We start from the raw sequence: 10102 nt of genomic DNA on the forward strand, positions 1-10102 counted from the left end.
ATGATATATGCATGAGGGAATTGCTGTCACATTGGATGTAAAGCCTTGGCTACAAATTTTTGACAAATAGGACTGTTAAGTATACTGTGAGGTAACACAGTCTATTGAAATCTTTTATGAGGCCCAATGTGATTAGGAAAAGGGAGAGAGAAAGTGAATTTCTCGGTCTAAAGGGTGTAAAGATATATTTAAAAAGGAATCTTGTAAATCAGTAATAATAATGTGCCAATTTTGAGGAACAGTAGTAGGGGATGGGATCCCTGGTTGTAGTGCACCCATGGGTTTCATACATGCATTAACTTTTCTAAGGTCTGTTAAGAGATGTCATTTGTTAGATTTCATTCTTATAACAATAGAGTTCCAAGGAGAGTAAGATTCCTCAATATGTTTTCATTCTAATTGTGTGTCTATAAGTTCTTTAGTAGCCTGTAATTTTTCTTTCATAAGGGGCCATTGTTCTGTGAAAATAGGCTCGTCATTCTTCCAAGTTGTTTTAATCATTGCTTTGTTTGTTAAATGAGCAGTGGCCCCTAGGAAAGCTGTGGAATGTATATCTGAGTTTGCCATTGCATAAGTAAGTTCCTTCCTATTAGATTAAGGGGTGCATCTATCACATAAGATCTTAATGTTGCAGGCTGACCTTTTGGTCCTTCATATGGGTAGATTTGACTATTTTGATAAATTTCTTGTACTTTGGTTTGAAAAATTCCAAAATTCTCTTGCAGTTTCGCAAGAGATTTTTTTGTATAGGCCAGGTTTTGGGCCATAAGTGTTTGGAAATAATAGTAATATCAGATCCAGTGTTGAGGAGACCAGAAAATCTTGAAGCATTAATTTGGATATTTATATGTGGTCGGGCATATTGAGATACCAATGATGTCCATAAGGATTGTTTTTGATCTGCCGAATCTGCTTGTCCAATACATTATTAGAGAAGTTAATAGACATGTAAGGCAAAAGAAGTAATTGAGCAATTTTGTCCCCCTTTTTGAATTGCCATAGAATCTGAGATGACATCATAATTTGAATCTCTCCCTTATAATCTGAATCAATTATTCCAGGGTGAACAGTAATTCCTTTAGAAGTCAAACTAGATTGGCCAAGTAAAAGACCGAAGGTTTGTGGGGGCTGGGGTCCAAAAGGTCCGGTAGGTATTCTGGAAGGGGCTGGTTGAGGGTAAAGGGAAAAATCATTTAGGGCTGGTATATTGATGGCAACACTGCCAGATGTTGAGGGTTTGAGGGAAAAGATAGAAGTTGCCCCTGGTTTTTGTTGTAGGGGACCTGGGGGCGGGGGCAGGGGGGGATCCACTGTTTGGAGTTTCCCAGAATAGGTTTTCCTTCAATATCAAATTTAGATTTACAGTCTTTGGCCCAATGCATTCCTCTATGGCAGCGAGGGCAGATTCTTCGAAGTTTTTTATTAGCCTTCTTAGGGCAGTCCCTTTCTAAATGGTTTTTATCTCCACATGTAAAGTATCCTTCATTTCCCTTTCTAGAAGGTAGCAGCCACTGTCTTAGCTAGCATTTGCATCTTTTGAGTTTCTGATTCTAGATTGCGACAAGCCTTCAAATAATCAATAATAGTCCCAGTCTCACGAATTGGAACGATAGCTCTTTGAAATTCCAGATTTATATTCTCATAAGCAAGTAATTTCTCTAGCTGTTTTTTGGCTTCTTCTCCGATTACAGTACGGGAAATAGCAGTTTCTAATCGAGCTAAAAACCCAGCATAACGTTGATTAGGTCCTTGTAATGTTTTAGTGTAGCTACCTGTAGGCTCTCTTTGAGGAGTAATTCGATCCCAGGCTTCAAGGACCACTGTTTTCCATTGTTCATGCAATAAGGGAGGGCATTGTATTTGAGCTTCTATGGTATCAAATTGCCTGGCGCCAGGTAACATTTCAAAAGTAATTTGGTTTGGGGGAGTGCCAACTCGAGCATTCTTGTTAGCATGATCTCTGGCTATATCATGAAACCACATTGTCCATTGAAGATATTCTCCTGGTTTAAGGAGAGCTTTTATTAAAGTTCACCAATCATAGGGAATAAAATTTCCGATAGAAGATGCCACAACATTTAGAAGCTCTTTAGTAACAGGAGAATGTGGGCCATACATAGTTACAGCCTTTTTCATTTGTTGCATGTAGAAAAAGTTTAATACCGTCATATTGAGGTATTATGTACCCTTGAGTGTCAGGATTTCTTAAAACTGGAAAGATGGAGAAACCATCGGCGTCAGAAACTTGTCATAGCAAAGCCTGTAATTCAGAGAGCCTCAGTCGCAGAGGAGAGTGAGTAAGTGCTGATTTTTTGCAAATATGAGTGTGTACCAAGGACTTTTTGTTCAGAAGAGCATGAAAGGTCATTGCTGAACCATGCAAAGATCCATGCAGTAAAAGTATCCACCCAAACTTGTAACCAAGAATACCCATTAGCTTTTGGCATATGAGTAAAATCAATTTCCCAGTCCTCTCCGGGATACTTTCCACTTTGTTGTAATCCAGATTTTGCTAGCTTTTCAGTCTTTGGGTTATGTTTCTGACAAATCTCACACCTTTGGATAATGTTCTTTAGAGTTTTCATTACATTTTTACCTTCAAACAAACGAGATGCCATCTGGTAAGTACTCTTTGCACCCAAATGAAAATTCTGGTGTAAAACCTTAAGGATTTTCCATTGAGAATTTTCAGGAATTATTAATCGTCCATCCTCGGACTGTAACCATCCTTTATCCATAATCTTAGTTCCTCTTATATCTTTCTAATTCTGGCTCAGTATATTGCGGTTTTTCCTGTTCTACAGGACCTGTCCAGATCAAGGGTGTCTGTAGTGAAGGGGTTTCTTAAAGTGCCTCTTTTCTGGCTTGACAATCAGCCAGCTGATTACCTTCAGCTGCTTTACTCCCATCCCTGCTGTGCCCTTTGCAATGCATAACAGCTACTTCTTTAGGACAATATGTAGCAGTTAAAGTCTCTCAATCTCTCTGAAATGCTTAGTAGGTTCTCCTGTTGCTGTTTTAAACTGTCTTTCCATATTGCAGCATGAGCATGTAAAGTCAAAAAGGCATACTTAGAATCCATGTAAATATTTACTCGCTGCTCTTTGTCTGTAAATATTTCCATGTCAGGATTGTCTAATGGGGTATCCATTAGATCTTCCCAAGCTGTATAGTTAAAAGTTAGAAATTGGGAACCATCATGATCAGGTGTTTCATTTTCCTTCTCAGGAAGGAAAGTGGCAGGATTTAAATGTCCACAGACTTTAAGCTTAGTTACTGGTCCTTCTAACAACAATGACTGATATTTAAGAAGCCTACTGTCTGTCATCCAAATATTAACCTTAGAATTTAAGATTCCACTCACATCATGAGAAATCAGAACAGTAAGATTTCATCAATTAATTATTTTTAAAGCTTCAGGTGCTAATAAAGCTGCTGTCCCAATTACTCTTAGGCAGTGGGGCCACCCACGTGAAGTTACATCCAATTCTCTACTTAGATAAGCAACAAGTTGCTGGTGAGGCCCTCTGGGTTGTGGCAAAACTCCCAAGGCCACACCTTTTCTTTCATTGACAAACAAATTAAATTCTGACACTGTGGGCAAGCTCAAAGCAGGAGCTTGCAGGAGGGCAGTCTGAAGAACCTTTAAAAAACAACTTAGGAGAGTCGTTGTCAGAATCATTAGGTTCTAACCAAGGAGAGACTTCTGGAATTGTGCCTGCTGGCAGAGGAGGAGCATTTGAAGCAGCCGGGCAGGGCTAGTAGGAACATTTTGAAATATTTTATGTTGTTCTACTTGGGCCTTTTGGGAAGTTTTATCATCTACTTGATATTCATGCAATAAATGTTCTGTCTATTGTCGAGTATTGGGAGGGCTAGAATTTACCTTGAAATGGCAGAATTACAGCTTTAATGAGAGCCCATAGGGGTCAGCAGTCAACTGGAATATTTTTTCCCTGCCTGGTGACTCGTTTAACATTTTCTTTGACCCGGTACCCAATTTCTAAATCAAAACTACCTTTATTAGGGAACCAAGGATTTCATTTAACCACTGTTTGAAAGCAAGCCTCTGTTCATTGGCACGAAGCTAAAAGTCCCTGAGCTTTAAACAGATGGTAAAATAAAGTGGAAAAAAGATGGGGCTTTCTAGCCATTTGACCTATGTCTTAGTACTTACCAACCTCAATAGGTCCCAACCTCAATAGGCCCTGAGTCCCTCTGTCTGAAATGCCAGGTATACCAGAGTCCCTGTTTGGACGCCACTTTGGGTCCTTAACGGACCAGAACCTGGCGGTCCGGAGTCAATGATAAGAAAGTGGAAGAGAGAAAAAGAGAGACAGAAAGAAAGAAAAACACAGAAACCCAAGCTCTGATGGTGCAAAGGTGCTTTAATATTTCTGTGAGTATATATAGACTGTTGTACAAGAAATTTCTTTTGATAATGATAAAGATCAGAAAACCAAACGTACAGCAACCGTTACCAAGGGAACAAGGGATTGATAATGGTCACAAGGTCAGGAGACTATCCATATCTTAAGACAGAGGATCAAAACTAAGCAGTTTTGTTGTAAGGAGAATGTTTACTGAAGGAGATTCAAGCCTGTCTCATCCTATGACCTCAGTCCTGGGAGCAGCGTGCTACTCCACTGGTTTCTGACAACAGAAACTGATAAGGAACAGAGGATTTATGAGAAACAGCACATAGGAATCCTCCTGTAGTGTACATTCCCTGACAGGAATCTAGTAAAGTCTGCTCTGGATAAGTGTAAGGGGACGTTCAACTTTAAGGGATCCAATATGTTGCATTTTCCTCCTTTGTGTAAGTTCAAGGACTTTCAGTTTCATGTCAGCAAATAGAGGCTTATCTCCAAACGGTGGTTGAACATAATCCCTGGTTCCCTGATGAAGGCAGTTTCAATTTAGAAATTTGGAACCAGATTGGAGAGAATCCTAAACGAGGCTCAAGATGGGGAAAAACTATCCCAATAGATTTCTGGCCCTTATGGGCTCTTATTAATAAAGCTGTGATTCTGCCATTTCAAGGTAACTGTAGCCCCTCTCCTCCCCAATATTCCACAACAGGTGGAACACTTGTTACATGAATATGAATTAGATGATGAAGCTTTGCAAAAGGCTCAATTAGAACAACATAAAAGATTTCAAAGTTTTCCCACCAGCCCTGCCCCAAGTGCTCCCCTTCCTCCTCTTGCAATGGGCACAAAACCAAAAGTCCCCTCAATTCAAGAACAAGATGACCCTGACGATAATTCTTCTGAGGCTCTTTTTGACCCTAAGGCTGACAATACTTTTCTTGATGACAATGATAAGCCTTTGGCACGCACTCGTATTTGTGAGAAAATACTATCCACTCATTCTCCTTCACGATGAAGGCTTTCTAAGTTACTGGCTTTGCAGTCTCCAATCACTGAGGCTGATGGTTTCTCTGCTTTTCCTGTTTTTGAGAAATACTAACGCCTAAGGGCAAATAATACCTCAATAGGAAGGCATTGATTTTTCTCACATGCAACAAATGAAAAAAGCTGTAACTACGTACGCCCTCATTTGCCTTTTACTATGAAACTTTTAAACGCTATGGCATCTTCCACTGGAAATTTTGTAACTTTATGATTGGGTGACTTTTGATAAGGGCTCATCTTAAACCAGGAGAATGTCTTCAGTGGACAGTGTGGCTTCAGGGTGTGGCCCGAGATCATGCCAATTCTAATGCTCTAGCTGGTACTCCCCAAAACCAAATTACTTTTGAAATGTTAACCCGTACAGGGCAATGTGATGCTATAGAAGCTCAAATACAAAGTCCTGCTTGGTGCATAATTATCTTGACTGTAATAACTGTAGTCATCTGGTTCTTGCTGTTTGCTTTTATATCTGTAACTATATAATGAACTTTGTATGTAAGTGGCTTAGGCATTTAAGTTACAAGTGATTGTTCATGCTCCTGCCGTTTCTGCTGCCTCCTCTAGCTATTACTCAGGGCCACTGGATCAGAGACCCTCCATATGAGGATAAGGACAATATGTTACCTCAACAATTTAGGGTCTACACCCCTTCCCAGCAGGAAGAAGTTACAGAACAATTTCTCCACCCCTTTCCCTGGCAACACTATTCTCCTAAAAGCAGGAGGAAATGAAAGAATTAATGCTTAGGCAGGCAGTCCAAGGCCCTGTAAGGAGGAGACAAACATTCTCACTCATGCTTTCCTTAAGCCTTGTGCAACAACATATCTTGCCAGAGAACTGACCTTTCTCTAGGTCCAGAACTAATGGTTACACAGCCGAATGTCTTCCTCATGGAAATGCTTTTCTTAGGCTCTATGGTAATGATTATAATTGTAACAAATCTTGCCTGGGAACCTATATCTCAAGACTTGTGCCCCTGCTTACACAGCAACAGTATATCTTGCATAGAGACATTGTCTGGAACCTGTTCTCCCTGGCTAATCTTGTACCAAAGTTATCTCAGGATGTATGTCTTAGGAAAGGGCCTAATAGACCTCTTACAACATTGAGGTATTCTTTTTATCTGTTCTCAGCAGCTAGTTGAGAAGTATATAAGGTCCCACTTAAACTAGTGAGGTGGATACTCTTTCTGCCCCCACAAACCTTCTGCCTGTTACTTGGCCGATCTAGTTTGACTTCTAAAGGAATTACTGTTCACCCTGGAATAATTGATTCAGATGATAAGGGAGAAATTCAAATTATGATGTCATCTCAGATACTATGGCAGTTCAAAAAGGGGACAAAATTGCCCAACTACTCCTTTTCCCTTACATGTCTATTAACTCCTCTAATGGCATCTGCACAGGTGGATTTGGTGGTACAGATCAAAACCAATCCTTATGGACGTCAATAGGATCTGAATATGCATGACCCAATATAAATATCAAAATTAATGGCAAAAGGTTTTTTAGTATTCTTAATATTGGATCCAATATTACTATTATTTCCAAACATTTATGGCCCAAATCTTGGCCTATACAGAGAATTTCTTGCCAAATTGCAGGAGTTTCTCAAGCCAAAGTACAAGAGGTTTATCACAGTGTCCAAATATATCCATGTGAGGGACTAAAAGTCCAGCCTGCAACATTACGAGCTTATGAGATGGATACACCCCTCAATATAATATGAAGAGATTTACTTATGCAATGGCAAACTCAAATATATATTCTACATTTTTCCTAGGGGCCACTGCTCACTTAACAATCAATGCAATTATTAAAATTACTTGGGAAAATGACGAGCCTAGTTGGACAGAGCAATGGCCCCTCACAAAAGAGAAATTGGAGGCTACTAAAGAACTTATCAATACACAATTGAAATCAAAGCATACTGAGGAATCTTATTCCCCTTGGAATCTCCTATTTTTGTAATAAAGAAATCTGGCAAATGGCATCTCTTAACAGACCTTAGAAAAATTAATACTATCTGAAACCTATGAATGCATTGCCACCAGGAATTCCATCACCTACCACTATCCTTCAAAACTGGCATATTATTATTATAGATTTACAAGATTGCTTTTTTACTATACCTTTACACCCTCTAGACCCAGAGAGATTTGCTTTCTCTCTTCCTTATCCTAATCATATCAGGCCTAATAAATGATATCAGTGGACTGTATTGCCTCAAGGAATGATGAATTCTCCCACCATGTGTCAATATTATGTAGCCAAAGCCATTGAACCTGTGAGAAAACAATTTCCTGACTTTCTTGTTATTCATTATATGGATGATATATTGTTTTCAGCTCCATCTGTTCTAGAAACTCAACAAAAGTTTGACATAGCTCACCAATCCTTGAAAGACTCTGGATTAACCATTGCTCCTGAAAACATTCAAACTTCTACTCCTTACCATTACTTGGTCTCTGTTGTTAATAGACAATGTATTCCTCCCCAACTAACAGAGATTCATGTTGATAAATTATCAACCTTGAATGATTTTCAAAAACTTTTAGGCAATATAAACTGGATTAGACCCACTTTAGGCATTGCAAATGATCAACTGACTAATTTATTGAATACTTTGAAAGGAGATCCCTATTTAAATAGCCCTCGTTTAGTACAAAATAAATTGCAAAAACAGTTTCTTACTTGTGTTAGACTTGATTTACCTCTCAAGTTGTTTATACTCCCTTCTCTCCCTTCCCCCACGGGACTTCTTGCCCAACAAGAACACCCGATAGAATGGATCTCTACCCATTTTCGAGGGACAAGGTCACTTACGCCCTATATTGATTTGATCACTCTAATAATTATCAATGGGAGAAATAAAACTAAGACTCTGATTGGCTCTGATCCTCATAAAATTGTAATTAATAAACCTCAATTTGAGGATGCACTGCAAACCTCTTCCAATTTCCAAATAGCCTTTCTGGAATATTTTAAAGATATTTCATTTCATTATCCTTCTAACAAACTCTGGAATTTCTTGAAAAATACTGAATTTATTATCTCTTGCATTGTCACATTACTATCTATACCTCGAGCTGATGTTATCTATATAAATGGGACTAAAAACACCAAAGCCTCATTCTGGTCTGTCAAAGAATACAAAGTCTTTTATACTAAATTTCATTCTGCTCAACAAAATGAAGTATATACTCTTATTCAAGTTTTTCACCTACATCTTTACCCTATTAATATAGTCTCTACTCTTTATATTCAGTTTTTATATTAGGAAATATAGAAAGCTCTATTAGATTCCAATCAATCTAATATTCAACAACTTTTTCTCGAACTACAGTCTTATTAGGGACTGCACTTCCCCCATTTATATTACCCATACTCGAACACATTCCTGCCTTCCTGGCCCTATGACTCATGGTAGTGAACAAGCTGATGAACTTGTTTCTTTTGCTACTCCCGAGGAAAAACATGCTCTATTGTACAATAATGCTGGCTCCTTAAACCAAATTTAGAAAATTGCATACCACCATGCTAAAGAAATCATTAATAATTCCTCTACTTGTAGACCCCTACATCTTCGACCCATTGCACAGGGTGTTAATCCTCGAGGATTACAACCCAATGAATTATGGCAAATGAATGTAACTCATTGCCCTGAACTTTCTCCATCTTCTTTCCTACATGTCTGTATCAACACAGATTCTTTTATATGGGCCACCTCTCTTCAAGGTGAGGCTACACAGCACGTTATAACCCACCCATTAGCTTGTTTTGCAACAATGGGAACTCTCAACTCTATAAAAACAGACAATGGCCCTGCCTATACTTCTAGGCAATTCAAACAATTTTTACAATCTTTTTCTATTCAACATATTACAGGCATTCCTTACAATCCACAAGCACATGGCAGAGTTGAACGAGCACATCAAACACTGAAACTACAAATAAAAAAATTAAAAAGGGGGAATACACAGGAACATTTCTATCTTCCTTATCCAGAGAAGATTTTACTATATCTCAACACTAGATACTCTCTAACCCTATAACTATTGTTAATACAGCTTTATTTGTTTAAAAAATTTTTAAACTTACCTCAAGGAGGTATCTTAACACGAGCAGAAAAACCTTTCGAGGAATTAAAGGATACCTCTCTTCCTCTGCCCATTTGGTATCCAGACGGGCTAACTAAGCAATGGAAATCTGGGAAATTATCTTACAGGGAAAGGGGTAGATTTACAAAAACAAGTTATACTAAAATGTGACTGGAATTCTGCTCAATTTTGTCTTACCCCTGTTTGGTTCAACTATAGTGCCTACTATTGGGAACAAATCAAATTTCTTTTGCAAGACATACATGATAATCCTTCCTTAAATATATAATTATTACAAAAGGAAATCTTTGAAACCTTCTCTAAGAGTCTACTTTCTTCCTACAATTTGGATAGCTTAGCGGAACAGCTAGCTGATCAATTATCTGGGCTAGACCCTCAAGGATGGCTTCAAAGAATTACATGTAGTATTGGATCTGGAGCTATAATGCTGATAATTATCCTGGTGATTATATTTGTAGTATACTGATGCTTTTCAACTAAAATTGTTCAAACTAAACAAACTCAGCTGGTCAGGGCCTTTTTCACAAAAAGTATCTACAGTCACCCCCAATCATGAAAAAAATAA

Source organism: Ovis canadensis, chromosome 14, assembly GCF_042477335.2.
Source record: "Ovis canadensis isolate MfBH-ARS-UI-01 breed Bighorn chromosome 14, ARS-UI_OviCan_v2, whole genome shotgun sequence".
NCBI classification, from domain to species: domain Eukaryota; kingdom Metazoa; phylum Chordata; class Mammalia; order Artiodactyla; family Bovidae; genus Ovis; species Ovis canadensis.